The sequence below is a fragment of the Melozone crissalis genome, unplaced genomic scaffold (genome assembly GCF_028551555.1).
Source record: "Melozone crissalis strain CALT ecotype California unplaced genomic scaffold, PUWL_Pcris_2 ptg000026l_1, whole genome shotgun sequence".
In the NCBI taxonomy this organism is placed as follows: domain Eukaryota; kingdom Metazoa; phylum Chordata; class Aves; order Passeriformes; family Passerellidae; genus Melozone; species Melozone crissalis.
In genome coordinates, this window is record NW_026535804.1 from 10880173 (window position 1) to 10898746 (window position 18574).

The following is an 18574-nucleotide window of genomic DNA, read 5'->3' on the forward strand; positions in this document are numbered from 1 at the left end:
GTCTGTACTTTTATACATATTTTTTTATATTTTTTCATACATATTTTGCTTCAGAATTCCATTCTTTGCCTTGTCTCATTGTTTTAAGGGACTGAACACCCACATTGTGTTCTGGCTGCTTTGACACCTTGACTCAAAGTGGCTGCAGAGAATCCTAGCTGTAGAAATGAGCAGAATTGGCTTTTAAACATTTTTTCTTCTCAGAGTAGTAAAGAGCAATGGGAAAATTTTGAAACTGTCATCTGGTCTTTTGACAACAAAAACAACTTGTGAGAAGTTGTATAGAAGAATAAAATTCCTTTTATTTTCCTTTTTAAAGACACTCAATCATACAAAAGAATTACATTATTAAATGTAAAACCTCATGGAAAAATCAACTCCTACAGTTTACCTATTTTTTTGTGCCTAAAAGATACCATGGAAGTTTTTAAATGTTGGAAATGCATTGGATTATGGTGCAGCTAATGCTGTCCTCTATATTGGAATGACTTGCTTTAGGTTGTCATTACTGTCTCATCATCTGCAGAATGTTTTTTCTTTCTTTCATCGATTTTTAATTATCATTATTTTTTCTTAAGCAAAATGTCTGCCTTTATTTGTGTGCTTGTTGAGGAAAAGAATTTTCTTTCTGATCATTCTGTGAGAGATGTAACTATAAAAATGTTGGCTCTAATCTGTTATTCAGGTAGAATCACCACAGGTAGGTTGTTTTATCACCAGGCTCTGCAGAGAGAACCCAGGTAAATCCCATTATTTTCAGGTACAGGTGAATTTTCACCACTCAGGAACATGAATTGTTTGAAGTTCACTTTTCCAGTGGCCCCCAAGATCTGCAGAAGCCCCGTGACAGTGGAATCATCTTCCACAGAGTCAGAAATGCACAATAATTCAAGTTATCATGGTGCCTGCTTGAGTTACATGTTGGAAAAACATGGTTCAGACTCTTAAGCAGCATTTTTCTTCTGGTGCAAACTCTACCCTTGAGTTTCTGGATTCTCTTAAGTTCCAGGCAGTGGAATAATTCAGCTGTTGGCAACGCCAGTTTTTGAGCAGTAATGATTATAGGTGGTATGAAACCCTTCTGCGTGTAAATCTATTATAAACTTCATTTTGATGTTATTACTTCACAATGTAATGAAATCTATAGAAACCGCAGGGAAATTGTGCGCAGCATTTCTGAGCAGTGTCCCAGGGAGTTTTTAGTTTTTAGCACTGGTGCTGGGAGAAAGTTTTAAAAGATTTTGTCAACTTGGAGAAGAAATTGGAGGAGCTGTTTTGCTTGGAGTTCTTGAATTTTGTTTAGTATCATTAATACTGTACTTTTAAAAAAAAATCTTCCTTTGAAACCACTGATTTAATGGAAATTTACTGAAATCCAGATACCCAGGCAGAAAATTCCTAGGAAGCTAAAATGCTGTGTGTACTTTTGGAACAGAAAAAGGTGGTTTTAATATTTGATCACTTCGTATTTTTAAGAACCACACATATTTCTAGGCAAGCATATGCAGAAATACTTTGCTTTTTATTAGCCTGGGGCAAAAAAAAAAAAAAAGAGTTTTTGGTGAAAATGTAATCTTGGATGTCCTGGAGATGGGGAACAACATCCAACCTAGGGCAAGCTGAAGACCTTGAGGGATGATTAAAGAAACATTCTACAAACAAAGCAATTCTTAATGTAATGCAAGCCTTTGAGGAGACTCAGTGTAGTAAAATCTACTGAAAATACTATCATTAAAAAGCAGCCTTTGCTAAATATAACATTGATTTAAACTAACATTGAGGAACAGATTGCAATTTCCTCTATTGGTATTGGGTGGCTTCCTGTAAGACCTTCCAATTATTATTTCCTTTCAAAGAGAGAAATACATTTTTACAGAAACCAACTGGCTCTCAGAGAAGCTTTGGATTTAGGCAGTAAAGTGATATCCAGATGTGGATGCCATAATACATGATTTTGATGTTAATTCAAATTCCTGACTCTCTTTGCTAGTAAAAGATTTCTGATTTGTTATTATTGCACAATTGCATCCATCTCCTTCCACTCAGCATTTCTTAAGGTAGTATCTTACATATTAGTCAAAAATATATTTGGATTTTTTAAGATCCAATATATCCAAATATATAATAGATATATTGGAAATATAATAATGGATCTATTAGATATATATCAATAGATCAGTGTGATCTATTGGATCAATATATCAATTGGATATATTGGATATATAATAATGGATCCAATATAATGGATATATTGGATATGTAATAGTGGATCTTTTAAGAACCTCCTGTTTCTTTTGACAGCCAAAAAACCCAATTTGAACAAGGCTTTTTGCCTTCAGGTGGCCTCAGTTTGGGGCAGTTTGAGACAAATGCTTGAAGGCCTTGGTGCTCTGTGTTAGGTCTGGCCTAAGGGCAGGTTGGACTTGTCACCACTCATAAAATCAGGATAAACCTTTGGCTCTCACATTCCCCTCTTGTGGCTCAGGGTGATAACAAAAATTTGCGTCTTGGACAAAGAGTCTGAGCCAGCTGGGCTGTGATTGGCCATAAATTAGAAACATCCACATGAGACCAATCCCAGATGCACCTGTTGCATTCCACAGCAGCAGATAATCATTGTTTGCATTTTGTTCCTGAGGTTTCTCAGCTTCTCAAGAGAAAAAAATCTTAAAGAAAAGATTTGTCATGAAATATCATGGCTGCACAAGGACACTGAGCTGGGGTGGGGGGACAAGGGCAGAGCTCACCTAGTACTGAGCTGTGCCCCAGCTCTGCTCAGCCCAGAGATCAGGAACCCAATTTTTAAATTATTTTTATTATTTTTTATTCATTTTAATTATTTATTTAATTGATTTGATTTTTTAAAATTTTATTTTAAATTTTTGAAATGATGTTTCTCGAATCTTCATAGCGATCCACCCACAGCAGCCTGGAGCTTGATAATTCCAACACTCAGAGCATTTACCAAACTCCTCTGCTGCTTTTCTTGTTCTGGGCAGAACAAGAACTTGGTGGCATCATAAAGATACCTTGAGGTTATTTATGAAATCCCAGCCTTGGTTGTTTAGGCTTAGTTGTTCAGTTTTTTATGAAATCCTTTTGGATCCTGGGATTGGAAGTACAAAACATTTCCTGGGATTGGAGCTGCAAAACATGTTCAGAGCATTTTAATGCTGAAGTTGATGGCCAAGTGGGGACTCCACATCAAAAAGTAGATTCTGGAAAGAAATGGATGATGGAGAGCATACAGTGACAAACCCACAACAGAAAAGGGGGAAAATGCTGCTTTTTCTGCCAGATGAACCACAATTGTTGTTTGATTCCTGTTACAGATTCTAGGATTCTGCTAAATCCCTGAATTAACACCAAGATTTCATTAGCAAAGCATGGTTGGAAGATGACACATTTCAACACTTTGTATGTTAGCCAGCTTATGATCAGATTAATTCTGCTAATAAATAAGACTTAAAAGATTTCTAGGAAAGAATGGCCTATAATAATGTTCCCCTTCATGTGAAAAATTTTGAAACAGTTGTTTTTCTTTGTTATGTTTAAAAATGTTCAGAGGGGGGAGAAAAGTCAAAGTGTTTTATAACCATAGCGGAACAAAGGGAAAAATTTTGGGGTTTAAGTTGTCTGGGCCTTTGTGGGCATTGCGTATTCCTGACATCTATATTTGCTAAATGCTGCTGTATCTTGGAGCCAAAGGATCTTTTCCTCTGGAAAGAACTGAGAGTTTTATTAACACTGTGAATTCCCTCCATACACCTGTAAAAATCACCAAATTTCTCTATCAAAAACCTATATTTTTAAAAATTTGATGCACAAGCTAATTTTGCTTGTAGTTCTATTTCATCATCAGCCATGTCCATTAGCAAATTCCACTGGTAACTACAAATAATATTCTTTATTAAAAGGACAAGCACATTAGGTCTCTGGGAACATTGGAGTGACTGCAGCCCTGCAGAGGTATTTAGGTTTTTTGTCCTTAAAACACCTTTTGGAACACCAGCATTGCACTCTGGGTTGGAGTTGGTAATAAATAAATAATTCTAGTTTATTGGTTTAAAAGTCCCAAGCAAAGGTAAATCTAAGTGGTTTAAATGCCCTTAATTAGTGCTTATTAAGGGAGGAGAGGCATCTGAGAGCACCCAGCCTAAGCTGCCCTGATCCGGAGAAGAAACATTTTTAGTTTTGAAAGGGAGAGAGGAGGGCAGAGCCTTGGCTTCACCCAGGGTTTGTGGCAAAGGTGGAAATTAAGGCTGGAATGAGTGGTGGTTCAGGAGGCTGTGATCCTGTGTGACAGCACTGAGGACATGAATTAGGGAAAAAAAACCCTGAAAGTTTTGTGTAAATTCTAAATGAACATCTAAAACTTAGGGAAAAGGCATAAATTGTGTCAAGGACTTTTTGGAAAGGGAGTTTTCACTTTCTTTATTCCCCAGGATACGCTGAGGGAGCAGAATTAACTTCTACAACCTCACTGCTAGCTCAGGATAAATTGTGTCACCAGACCCACATTATGGATAAAAATTTTAAGATATTTTGTTGCATTTTCTGTTTTAACTTGGATGAAGGGGTTTTTTTCGGTTGTTTGGTTTCTTTGGTTGTTTGGTTTTTTGGGGTTTTTTGTTGTTTTGGTTTGGGTGAAGAGGTCTTTTTTGGTTGTTTGTTTTTTGAGGTTTTTTGATGTTTTGGATGAAGGGGGTTTTTTTTGGTTGTTTGGTTTTTTTGGGTCTTTTTGGTTTGGTTTGGATGAAGGGGGTTTTTTGGTTGTTCGGGTTTTTTGGTTGTTTGGGTTTTTTGGTTTTTTTTGTTCAGGTTTTTTTGTTGTTTGGGTTTTTTGGGTCTTTTTCTTTTGGTTTGGATGGAAGGCGGTTTTTTGGTTGTTTGGGTTTTTTGGGGTTTTTTTGTTGTTTGAGTTTTGGGTTTTGTTTTGTTTTGTTTTATTGTTGAGTTGGAGTTTTTGGTTTTTTGGGGTTTTTGGAGGTTTTTGGGGGGTTTTTTTTGGTTGTTTTTTTTTTTTTAGCCAGCAGTGCCTGTAGAAAGGAGGTCAGCATTTCACATTTCAGTGTTGGCTCTGGCTCATGCCTTGTAGGACATGTGGTGAGAACATGTCCCACTGCTGGTGGTGCCAGACACTGTCACTCACCTGGAGATGTCACAGAGGCACTCCTAATCCCTCTAACTGCCTTTGTGCCCAAACATAACCATGCTAAACCATTTGGCATGGCAAAAGAAAGACTTGCAAGGGACCAACTTGATGTTAAATACATAAAATGCTTTTTTCATGGATCTTTATTTCTTTGTCACTGACTCTAGCCTGTGATAACACTCATAACTCTGCAGTGCCTTTTATTAGCAGGGAATTACAAGGCACCAGCTCTGGTGCTTTAGCATTGGAAAGCAGACCTTAAAATTTACCAGGCAAATGATTTTATCTCGCTCATAACTTCCTATATTCTGTTTGATCAGCAGAGGAAGTCACATCTTCCAAAAGAATAGGTAAATTAGATCTGCAGGTCTTTCATGGCTTTGCTTTCTCTGTTTCATGGAGTCCAAACCCTGAGGCACCTGTTTTCCACAGCCTTTGCTGATGTAAATTGTAGTTTCACCCAAATTCTGTCTGTTAGAGGTTTAGCCCTGAGGTTTTCAGCTCTGTCTCTGGTTATCTTTAAAAGCCTGTATTGACACATTCCTTATAAATGATAATTAAAATAGGCTGACTTTCATGTTAACCTTAGATAGCTATTGATCACAACTGAAATTCTCATTTTAAAACCTCTTCCTTCCAAAACCATCTCTCTTTTTCTGCTGCCACAGAAATTATTTCATTGTCTGAAGCACAGTACCTTCTCTTCAAAATTACAGGGTTTCAGATGTTTGGCCAGCCAGGCAATCCGAGTGGCTGAGCATCTGTAAGTACTTTATAATATCTTTGACATGCTTTGTGAGGCAAAGAATTGAGTCATCTTTTTTTTTTCCTGCAGCAGACTTTGCACTCTGGCATTTTTCTTGACTTTTCATGTCTCAACACATTGAAGAACTTACCATGGCCAACAGCAAAATCAGACTTACAAGTTTTATAAAAGACTAGAGCTGGTGTCTGCCTTTTCCTCTGAACTGCAGTCCAGATTTATCTGGCAGGTTTAAAAGTTGGTATTTTTACTTTTTCCTACATTATCATTGTTGTCCTCAACGTTTTATTTTCCCTCCAGAAGGCACTTTGCTGCATGAAGTCCTTTTTATTCCTTGTTAGCCCCAGAAGGGATGCCACATGTCTCCAGATTATGGAGTTAAAGATTCTATTAATTCAGAATAAAATATAAAGTCATATACAGCTAAACTGTCTTGCTTTTAATAATGTGGACTAGACTAATTTTGTACTGGAAAAATAGGGGAAAAAAAATCAAAACCAGCCATACAATTCACTGGTTTAATTGAAGGGATGCCACCTGTCTCCAGGTTATGGAGTTAAAGATTCTATAAATGCAGAATAAAATATAAAGTCATATACAGCTCAACTGTCTAATGTGGACTAATTTTGCACTGGAAAAACAGGAAAAAAATTCAAACCCAGCCATAAAATTCACTGCTTTTAATTGACAAGACAGGAGTAATAACACTGAGAGGGGTCCTGGGTAATTAAAAAGGTGCAGACAAAACATTCTTATTAGTAAGTGTTAAATAATACTGATATCAGCCCACACAGTTTGTAAAGAAGGACAGACAAGGTTTAGAATGGGTTATGGGAAAATGGAAATCAGCTTTTTTTAAGGCTGCTGTGATGCTCAGAGTTTACTGCTGCATTTCAAAGGCGTTTTTCTCTCCAAAGAGCAGAAAGACTTTTCTGTAGAGGAGAAGGTGGTGCTTAAAAAAGGCAGAGCTGGGGAGATACCCAGGAGTTAGGAGGCAGAATGCCCAGGAGGAAGAGCCTGTGCTCCAAGGTCTGGGACTTTACTGGAGAGAGGGGGAGGAAAAAAATTATAAAGATAAAAACAAGTGTGTAATGCCGTCCAAAGCCGGGGCATCTGTGAAACAGCCTGTGCACAGGGCTGTGCGGGCTTTCCAAGGGCTGTGCTTTGTTCCAGTTCCAGTGAGTTCCTGGAACACAGCCTCCTTCCCTGCTCCTGGAGCAGCCCTGACTGCAGGGCTCCTCCAGCCGTGGAGGTGGAAACAGAATCCGTGTGAACCGCGGCTTCCACCAACAAAGGGTGCTGGGCAGAGCAGTGCCTGCAGAGCCAGCCTTCCACGGGCCACAGACTGCTCCAACTCTGCTCTGAGGGCTTCCAAAGCCTGGCACAGCCAGGGGAGTTGCAGAGTTTGGCCAGCAGGGCTTTGGGGATGTGGACCTGCTTTGTTATCAGCATCTCTTTTCCCTGAGAGATCTCTCTTGCAGCCTGGCTGATCCCAGGGGGAGCTGGAACAGCACCAGGGTGCCCTGGCTGATGCCATTGTGCCTAAACCACTTCCAGAATTTGTGTCCACATCCCTTTTTTTTTTTTTTTTTTTTTTTTTTTTTTGCAGAGCTGTATGTTGCTTTTGATTTTGTGCTAATCGTGGTGCTGGCTGCTCCAGGGATATCAGCAGGAGAGAGTCACTGAGGATTTCAGCTTTGTGCATTAAAATGCTCCTGCCAAAATGAGTGTTGACTTAAGAAATCTTCAGATTCCACTTAGAATTTTCTGCTGGCTCTCCAGCTTTATATGTAACTGAAACTCAAGAAGATCAAATATCAGGAGTGTTTTTTAAAAAATGACTGGCTAACACTTTTGAATGGCACATCACAGGGAAATAGAAATATCTTTGTTAAACTTCACCATTTTCATAATAGTTGGGCCTTTCTTAAGTGTAACAAGAGAAACCTGGAGAATCTGATACCTGTGCCTGGTAACTATTTACCAATATTTAAAGGCAGGGTAGGAGAAGAATCAAGTGGTCAGTAGCACTCTTAGACTTTTTGAAAGGCATTGCCTTAATTTTCTATTACTGGAATGGTTTTTTTCCATCCAAAATGAAAATACCTATTGTTTTGTTAGCATTAAAAGATTACTTACAAAGAGCTACAAAAGGAAAGCAGCCAGAGCTGCCATATTCCTGCCACTTTCTTGCGTCAGCAGAGCGGAGAATAAAAGAACTTTCCAAGTTACAGTGCTGCACTTGAAAAGGGAGAAAAGTCTGCGGTGACTTTTATCTGTGTGTTCAGCAGATCAGATGGCAAACTCACCCCTCTAGAGCCGAGCAGGGGAGCAGCTCCTGCCTCCCTCTGGAGCCCCAGTGTGTGAAACAGCACCAGCTACGACATCAAAAGGTCCAAATAAAAGTGTAAAGTTTGGGGTTTTTCAAAACACCTGTCTAATTAGCCCAGCTCGGTGTTTGCCAGCTCTGGCTCTGGCTTTCTCACAGTTGTGTGCTCAGCAGAAGTGGCTTTTTCATCTCAGAGGTTTGGGTAAGAGGTTAAACCTACAAACACTGTCACCAAACCTGACCCGTCGGCTCCTCGGTGCAGACCTATCCCATTTCCTCCCAGCATCAATCACCCCATTGTGCCCAGCTAGGAAAGGTGAGGTGGAGCTGTTTGCCAGCTTCTTCTAGAGGGACGAGATCATTTTAATTGAGTGTTATTATCAGCCAGTCCTTGTGGTTTGACATGGATTCAAAGTGAAGCTGCTCATCCGCTCGGAGAATGCGTAGGCACGGATGGAATAACCTCAGCGAGTTTTCTGATGCCTCCATCCTCGGGGAAATTGGTTTGATTTGCCCTTCAGTGGAAATTTTGTGTACTGTTGGCAGCCAAAATAGCTCTGGAGTCCAGAAGCAGGGGAAAGTCTATTCTGTGTCTTGTACTTTGCTGCTTTTCCCACTAAAATTTCTACAGTGAATATTTTCTGTTTGTTCGCCTCGTTGCCTTCCAGCCCAAGGAACTTGCCTCTGTGTGTTCATACAGCACATGTGTGTGTAATAAGATGAAAAAATAGATAAAAATATCCTTTATTCTTCGAGCCTGTTGCACGTGGATATGCATTTCATGTCCATCCTCCATCCTGCGCTGGATGGAGGAGCAGTTTTTCCTGGGACCAGTTCATTGTCGCTGATTCTTGCACCATCAAGTCTTGATTCACTGATGAACAGGATCTGAGGCAGTAAATATTTATCTGCTGACCCTTGAAAATATGCATGAGGAAGACAGAGGGCTTGAGGCTTATGGAGAAGACTGTGAACCTCAAGGCTGAAGCTTTTTCTCAAGTGTTTCTGTGCAGGTATCTTTAGTTTTGTATCCTTGGCCTCTTCAGGGAGCCTGACTGATTTATGGGGCAGAGAGTTCACCTGTTTTCCTCTTCAGGGGTCTGTCTATGAAATTTATTCTCAGGAAACTGAAATAGGTTGCCTACAGGATAAAATTTAGGACTTTAAATGAATTTCTTGGCAGCATCTCCCCCAAAACCGCCAGATAACAGAGGAGTGGAAGAGCAGTAAAGCAGGGATGAGTCAAGCACAACCAAAACCTTACTACTCCGAGTAAGGAGGAGGACACAACTACTTTTTAACTTCTTCTGTTACTAAAACTGTCTCTGCTTATTTTTTGTTTAAGCCTTCACCACATTGAAGTCAATGACTTCAATTAAATCAACATGTTTTAGTAATTATGAAACCAAATTCTTCAGCACTGATGGACCTTCATGTACAAATCGAATTCCTGATACAGCTCAGAGAGTGACCTGCAGTGGTGTTGGAACTGCTTCACCAGCATGGACAACCAGCTGTGAGACCCAAATTTGTATTTCCAATGTTGAATTTGTCTCCTGTGTTTGGCACCTCCAGAAAATAAATCATCAGTGAAAACCCCAGATTGCCAATTATGAAGAGTTCATTAAGATTTGCTGAAGTTCAAAGCAAAAACACCAGTTCCTCACAGGTCAGGGCAGCTCTTCTAATGGTTCCTGCTTTGCCTCCAGCAGCAGCTCATCCCCAGAACCTGTTTATTTTTCTGCCAGGGCTGTTGGCAGGTGAATAGAGTCACATCAGATCACCTCACTTGTATTTTATGCTGGAAACCCATGCCCTGGATATGCCATTTTCCTGGCCCAGCGTGGCATGAGATCATGGATTTCAAACCAGGCCACGTTGGCCATAGAAGACAAAACATGCAATGCCCTGTTCGCTTCCCTCTTGAGATTTGCCAGGAAGTCCCAGCTCAGTTTTGCCCTGGGGTTTGCTGTCTCTCAGTTCAGATCATCCCAGAGGAACAAAGCCTGGTGTGGGGAGGAAGGAGAGCATCACTCATCGTGTCCTGAAAACAGACCAGATCATTTGTAATACAAAAAGGAGTGGATGCAAGTTCTTCTAGAACCAGATGAGGGGAAAACAAACCAGTCCCTTTTCTAGGGAAGTGCTTAGTTAGGAACATGGCAGCACTAAAATCCATGCAGATGTCCTGTGGTTTAGGCAAACACATCATTTGTGCCCTTGCCAGGTGGGCAGTGGTGCTGGTCCAGACTCACAGAATTATTAAAGTTGGAAAAACCCTCTGAGATCACTGAGTCCATCCAGGCTCCTGAGAGTCCCTGTCCCAACAGCACAACATTTTCATTCCAATGGAAGGTTGTGCTATCTCTCTTTTCAGCTAGAACTGTTGAAAATATGTTAAACCTGAAGTGCTGTAATGTTTTCCTTCCCATTTTTCCACGTGCCCAGGGACTGCCATGAGCTCCCACCTGTGGCACCAGGGACCTCCTTGGCTTTTTCATTCCTGCTGCCAGCCTGCACCCACCTTTCCACAGCAGGATTGTCACAGACATCTTTTATGGAAAATCCTTTCCCTAGGACTTTTCCTCCTGAGAAGCTGAGAGGCCTCAGGAACAAAATGTAAACAATGGCTATCTGCTGCTGTGGAATGCAACAGGTGCATCTGGGATTGGTCTCATGTGGTTGTTTCTAATTAATGGCCAATCACAGTCAGCTGGCTCAGACTCTCTGTCCAAGACAGAAGCTTTGTTATCATTCTTTGCTATTCTATTCTTAGCCAGCCTTGTGATGAAACCTTTTCTTCTATTCTTTTAGTATAGTTTTAATGTAATATACATCATAAAATAATAAATCAAGCCTTCTGAAACGTGGAGTCAGATCCTCATCTCTTCCCTCATCCTCAGACCCCTGTGAGCACGGTCACACAAGATCTCACCTGGAGAGACCCAAGAAGGGGATGTGCTCACTCAGGGAGGGATGATGCCCACCAGGAGTGTCCAACCCCTGCACCCACAGCAGAGCCCCAGGTGCTCTCCCTGCTCTGCTCCCTGCCAGCTTTGTTATGTAAGAAAGGGTAAAAGTACAAACAAGAGCACTGAACATGAAAAGTGAGTTTGTTTGCTCACGGAGAAGCCTGGCAGGGGCAGAATGGAACTGTATAAATAAAAAATCCAGGCTGACAAATGTTGGGTACCTGCAGGAACACCTGCAGCACTGAACCAAGCCAGGACTCTGCAGGCAGCTGGGAGGAGAAATGCAGGGTGGGTATTGACACTCTGGCTCCAGAAAACAACTCTATGTGCTGTATTTAAATTCCCCTTGCTTTTGTTTCTACTGTCAATATCATTCGTGTCCTTTCCAGTCTTGCACTTGTAATTCAGCGAGGTAGAGCAGCAATTACTGAAGACTATTTAACAATTTGGATATTATCAGTGGATTTTAATTGTGTGCCTGGAAACGCCTCTGACCATGCTCTGAACTCCAAGGAGGGGCTCCTGCCTCATGTATTGTTTTCTTCCTGCTCCCGGAATAACACATCACTTTTACTCGGTGTTTGCGTCTATTCATAACCGTTGTGTGGAAATGTGTGTTTGCCAATGAAGTTTGGTGTTGCTGAGCTCTCATTCGTGTTTCTAACTCCGTCTAGTGATGGGTGTGAAGAGCTGATGTCCCTTCTCCATCTCAGCACAGCCCAAGCTCATTTGTGCTTCTTTATCAGATCCTGAACAAGACTGAGCTTTATGAACTTAACCACCACTGGAATTCTCAGATCTTTCACATTGTGCCACATTTCTTCTTGTTTTTCCTGCAGTTTTTGTCTCAGTTGTGCTAAGGGGAAGGTTTTGGGATGCATGAAGTAACTGTGCCATTTAAATGAGAGAAGTTAATGTGGAGCTGCACAAATGAGAAACTCATGGTGCTCCAGAACCTGATCTGTTTTCTGTTATTTTTTAGTCCTGTTGCATTTAAAAAATGTTGTCTGTGTAGAATGTTTGGAACTATTTACATATATTTTTTAAAAAGCTTTTTGTGCCTTTTGGGGGTATCCCAGCTGCCCTGTCAGGACCCTGTGGGTGCCCCTGGGAAGCAAAAGCAGGGGAATATCTTGGGGATGCCTTAAAGTCACAAGAAACTCAGCAGGACTCGTGCTGGGTGGGACTGAGCCCCTCTCTGCCTGTGCATTTTCATTTTCTGCCACAGCAGAAGGAGCTTCACACTGAAGCAGCAGAGTTCCAGCTCAAAACTGGGCTGAAACAGACTTATCAAAAAACCCCACAAAAACAAACAAACAAACAAAGCCCAAAAGCTCTCAATGGAAATCAATCTGCTTTGTCACAACTGTGATAAGAGCTCTTGACACCCCACTAAAACTGTATCTGAGGCACTGCAATAGCTTTGCTGAGTGTTTTTCCCCTCTTATCCTCTTCCTAGCTTGCCTGTGTATAAATTTCACCTTATTCTTACCTCTGCTGGAGAAACTGTTAGCACCAAAAAATTCAGCATGGGCTTCAGTGTTTAAATAATTGCTTTTAAGGGAAACAAACCCAATAAATTTAAACTAGACAAATTCTGATTTTTTTTTTCTCGATGATTCCAGTTCAGCTGTAAAGAATACAACAGAGTTAAAGAAATACAGTGGTGAGGACTATGCAGGAATTAGAGTAAAATATTTTGTATAAAAAGCTATCAGAAATATTTAAATAGGTCATGGAGCCTGACATTTTTCCTTGCTATGTGTGCATGTGTCTGTCTATCTGAAATATCCTGCACCACTTTTGTGGAGCTCTAAAATGGACGAAAAAACTTCTGAAGAAACTGAAATAGATCTTCCCCATGTCTAATTTGGAGAAAAAAAAAAAAGAACTTAAAGGATTTTAGAAATGTTTAGAAACATTGGCATTATGACAGCAAGAATCTCTGTCATAACGTCATATGATTAACTAGATCAGAAACATTCTGGGATGTTCTGATCAGTTATGTTAATGCCTCTTTTAAAAAGTATAAAGCTAATGCTCTATAAAATAGATACTTGAAAAACAGTTTTGGTTTTCCTCAGGCTACTGAGATTAGAGTTTCGTAATCTGTTTGACCAGCTGCAGAGGACGTTCTGTTTCATTTTTTTCTTTTTAAGTAAATGAGCTTCATCTCAACATGATTAAAAAGTAAAAAAAAAAAAAGAACCAGCCTTCAAAAATACTCCGTTTTCACTCATACTTTTAAATAGGAGCAACTGCATTGTCATGTCTTGTTGCAAATGTAATTGGGCTGGAGGTCATTAAAGATTTTGAATAAAAGAATTTCCAAGTTTCCAAGTGTGCATCCTCCCCTGTCAAGAATCGCCCATTTTTGGCTTCCAGACATAATTTTAGCAGATATTACTTTGCTGCCTCTCACATCTCACATGTGTTGAGTCAAGCTCGCTCTTGTTCAGTTCAAAAAGCAGTGGTTTGCCTTGCAAGTTAATTTTGTTGATTAAGGTTACTTTGAAAGGTAAAAAGGCGTTATTAGATTTCTTTGTGTGTGCCTGTGTGCAAGAAAATGTGTGTTATTTTATGTAATGGGAGAATTGCAGCAATACTGAGCACTTGATTGCACAAAATAAATAGCTTTTCTTTCATTCCTACTGGGAATCAGATTGGCCTATTGATTAGAAATATTTCATATTTCTGTTTTAAAAGAGCATAACAAAATAAGAGGCTTTGTAAGGCTTGTTAGAGATGTTTGTATTTCCAGGTCTGTGTGTATCCCTGAGGAGCAATGCATTTTAAAGAGACATTTGTAGCGCACCAGGGGTCTGCTGGAGCCTCTGGTCTGGCTCCAGGTGTGAAGTATCTGAACACCCACTTAAAGTGGCAGTTTGGTGATAAACCTGGTTGGGAATGAAGATTGTCCCGTTCAGCCAGTGATTGATAAATCCGCTTTATCACACTCAGGCCTTCTCCAAGCCATTGCAGGAAATTCTGCCCCAACCCCTGATGGTTGTTTTTTGCAGAAGTGTTGTTAAGAGCACAGCAAGCAGCAGAACCAGGTGTTTTTCTGGTTAATTTGTGTTCACAACAGCAGTTTTGCAGTAGCACGGTGTTGGCACAACGTTTTAGACGTTCTTGCAACACAGCATCAAAAATCCAAAAAGTTGCCTGAAAACGTTGAAGCTGACATCAGGTCTTCACAGGAAACTTGCTCAGAGAATGGCAGACTGCTCGCCGTTGCCTTTGATTGCAAAGTGTTTAATAAAAAGCAAATTAGGAAATGAAAATTGTCTCGCGGATCAATCAGGCGCAGCGGTTCCGCCTGCTCAGCATTATCTGTCAGACATTACCTGATGGGGAGTGTTGTATTTTGGATAATAGTCTCCAATCAGACTGAAAGGTTGACTGAAAAAATACCTGATGTATTTTGTGTGTGCGCTGAGGCTGATAACAAACTCTGCAGTTCAAGTTTTAATAACTTGGAGGGAGCTAAGGAACTTCAAAAGCTTCGTGATAAATGTTTTTGACAAAGCGTCAGCTGAACATTAGGCAGAATCTTGGTAAATCCTCTCATAAGTGGTTTAAAATGGAGTTCTGAACTTTTCCTTTATAAGTTTATGCTTAAGATGTCATGGTATCTTTGGGTTTAAAAGATTCATTTTATCTGGTAAATGTGCACCACTTGGTGCTTCTGCCTAAACCTGGGCGAGTGCAAGGGGGAGACAGTTCAGGGCTTTTCTCCTTTTGGCAGCCTCTGCTCTGCTCTTGACCATGACACTCGTGCAGGCCGAGAAAAAGGGGAAGGAGTGTGAAAGCAAAGTGCAAAATACTCCAGGGAAATATTACAGTAAATCTTGCAGCTGTCAGGCTTGTGATTGACTTCATCACAACAGCCCCAAAGTGTGCTGCTCACAGGCAAAGCAGTGCCTGGACATGGCAAGTGCTTGTTGGGTTTTGTGGCCCGTTGAGAAAAGCAGATGAAAGCCAGTTTATTACAGCCTTTGAACCTTGCCTGCCTTTCCCTCCTGTCACCTGAGCCACTGAAACAAAGCAAAAACAATTCCCTCCTTGGCTCCCCCTGACAAAAAACGCCCGACTTTACAATTTATGCTGCTGTTTTCTTTGAACTGTTATCTCTGCAGGACCTTATGGCATCCTTTGCCTTTCAAAAGAATTGAGTTTATAATGTCCTGCAGTGAAGCCCTGACTCAGCAAAATGCTTAAGCCCCTGCCTAATTTTATGTCTCCAAGTAGCCCTGCTGGTGCCATCAAGGTATTTTAGGGATGTATCTTAGAATTATGGAGTTTTGAAAAGATTTGGGTTGGAAGAGCCCTTAAAGCTCATCCCATCCCACTCCCTGCATGGGCAGGGACACTTCCACTGTCCCAGGCTGCTCCAAGCCCTGTCCAGCCTGGCCTTGGACAATTCCAGGGATCCAGGGGCAGCCACAGCTGCTCTGGTACCTTGTACCAGGGCCTCCCACCCTCTATTAGAATTCCTTCTAATAGACCTAATTTTTGCAGGAAAATTATTTTAAAACTTTGGTCAGCTCAGCTAGGTGTGTATAGAAAATGCTGAAAACATTCAGCAAAATATCTTACAGGAGCAAAGCTGGAAAAGATTGGCATATTGAGAATCCTAACAGAGCTCAGGTGATCTCCAAAGACACCAGATGAAGTTTGATTTGGAATTGTTATGGGACTGCTCAGGAGCTAATGCTGATGATCCCAACTTTATAATGTGCTGCCAGTGAATTGTCAAAAATGAAAATAACTTATATTAGAGCCTGCCACACTGCAAAGTGTTTGCATGTATTTTTCTTTTATGTTAAATGACCTACTTTAAATTTTTTTTCCTCTGCTGCTGACTTTGTTCCTAGAGTCAAATTATTCCCTTTTCTTTCTTTCTTTCTTTCTTTCTTTCTTTCTTTCTTTCTTTCTTTCTTTCTTTCTTTCTTTCTTTCTTTCTTTCTTTCTTTCTTTCTCTTTCTTTCTTTCTTTCTTTCTTTCTTTCTTTCTTTCTTTCTTTCTTTCTTTCTTTCTTTCTTTCTTTCTTTCTTTCTTTCTTTCTTCCTTCCTTCCTTCCTTCCTTCCTTCCTTCCTCTCTCTCTCTCTCTCTCTCTTTCTTTTCTTTCTTTTCTTTCTTTTCTTTTTCTTTCTTTTCTTTCTTTTCTTTTTTTCCCATAGCCTGGTGCAGCAGGAGCTGCCTGACTGGTGGGGATGGGCAAAGCCCCCAGCTTGGAGAATTTTTTAAGTTCTCCATTCCCATTTTGAAGCGTCAGCAAAGTGAGCCAAACTTCCCAATGTGCCCTGGTGTATGTGGGAGCTCATGCTGTTCATGCTGAATTCTGTGCCTTTGGAAATTACACCTTGTATCTGATTCCTGACCAAGGAAACCTTTTTTTTCTTTTTTTTTTTCTCATAATGGCAGCAGAAAATGGGCAGCCAGCTCTTGTAGGGACACATTCACAAAGGTATTACCAATTTGCATTTTCATTCTGTGTTGCAATTCATGTTCACTCTTCATGAAATAGTGTTTAGTGGTTGAAATCAAATATTAGGCATGAGGAATCATGACAGATTTGCTGTCAGTGCATGGTAGGACACTGTGAGGAGCAGAATTTGCAGGTTTTCCCCTTTCCCCCACCCATCCAAAGCTGTTCCCAGCGTCACCAGATCCTGAATTGGACTGACGGTAACAGGCTGGGAGGTCAGTGACAGCAGAATAGGAAAGAGAGATGTCAAATATTGCTCAAGGCATTTTAATTTCTGTTCCTGAGGAGCAATAAAGCCTAAATTTTCTGTACAGTCATAACAGCAATCGTAATGTACCTATAGGATAGAGAAATAATTCGTGCTATTAAACACCATGACTGTTTTCTGTGTAAAATAAGGGATTTTCTTTTCTCTTGCAGCAATGTTAGCCCCTGCATATAGATTGTAGAAAAACTTGTTTGCAAAAACAAAGCCATTGTTTTAACAGAAACAGCAGAAATTTTGCCTTTCATTTTGAATCAGTAGCATAATGAGTGGTGGAGCAATAGTTCAACATCAAAGGAGACTTTTTGGATATATTGTGTGTTGCAACAACAGCGAAAAAGTTCCCACCAGAAAGGAATTTTGCCATATGTGAGCAGCAAGCATATGTATTAGGTTAAAACCAGAAGATTTCCTTTGCTTTGCACCAAAACCAAGAGAGAACTCCAAGTACAGAGATTTTTTGTTTTTGTTTGCAGTGTCATGGGCAGGAACTCAGTGAAAACCCAAAAAGTGCTGAGGATGCCCCAACAATTTGGCTCAAATATAATTATTTCACTTTTAGAACATCCTTGTTTTGCTCAGACTCATGGCATTGCATCAATGCTCTTCACAGATATCTTTACCCAATTTATTTGGAGTAGTAATGAACCCAGATAAATCTATTTATCTCCATGAAATGTTTTAGCAAAATTAATGATTGCTTTTAAAAATCTGGATGGGATTCTTGGCTGCTTCCTTTGGACAGAGTTGTATTTGACTCTAAATTTTTGACTCTAAATATTTGACTCTAATTTTGCCCAGACAGCCTGTAATTCTGGCTTCATGGAGAGATAAAGATTTTGAAAATCAAATGTTTTAATGACAAAATTTTAAATCATCTCCATGTGTATTTCTGGAAGAAAATTCTCTTTAATTTTTATTAACATTCACATGGGGCTTTTTTTTTTTCTCAAAGTTCCAGAGATTTTCTTCTCATGAACGAGGAGAGAAAACACATCAATGGATGTAAATTGAATTTAGAAGGCACTTGAAGAGAGGCCTGTATTCAGAATTATTGTTGGCACATGTTTTGAGGATGTAAAGTGGAAGCCTTCTTCTGTGGGCATTAGTAAGGAGATAATTAAGACTACAGTAGGTAATTAGAGTAGCTTTTATTACTGCATCTTTCATTAACTAATTATATTAATTTGGTAACATTTGAAAAATTCTTTGAAGATGAAAAGTGCTAACTCTCACTACCTTTAGTGGTAGCTTTACTCTGCACTGGTCATAAATTTCCAGGGCTTTTCTTGGTACAGATGCACATCCATATGTGCAGAGTTGCTAATAAAAATTTCATATTTCTAATAAAAAAAGACTGACATTATCTTGCATAATCTGGTCAGGATGAGCAGCAACTTTTCTGCTGTTTTCTGTTTCAAAGTGAAAATACATTGATAGTTAATATTTTTAGGAATTTTTTTAAAATGTCACTTATTTATTCAACCCTCAGAGCAGACAGATAAATGGTTGTGATCCATAAATTCCCAATGATGTGATGGGATCAGGAATCAAGTCTTGTCTGCTCTCAGGAAAACACAAAAAATAGGAAATTATTT

The 18574-nt window shown here is 40.0% G+C and overlaps 1 protein-coding gene across 2 annotated transcripts in view; it reads left to right on the forward strand.

Annotated features, from left to right (window-relative positions):
* Window positions 1-18574, forward strand: part of CEP112 (centrosomal protein 112) — a 164255-nt gene that overhangs the window by 122815 nt on the left and 22866 nt on the right. The gene's annotated exons all lie outside the window — the stretch shown is intronic.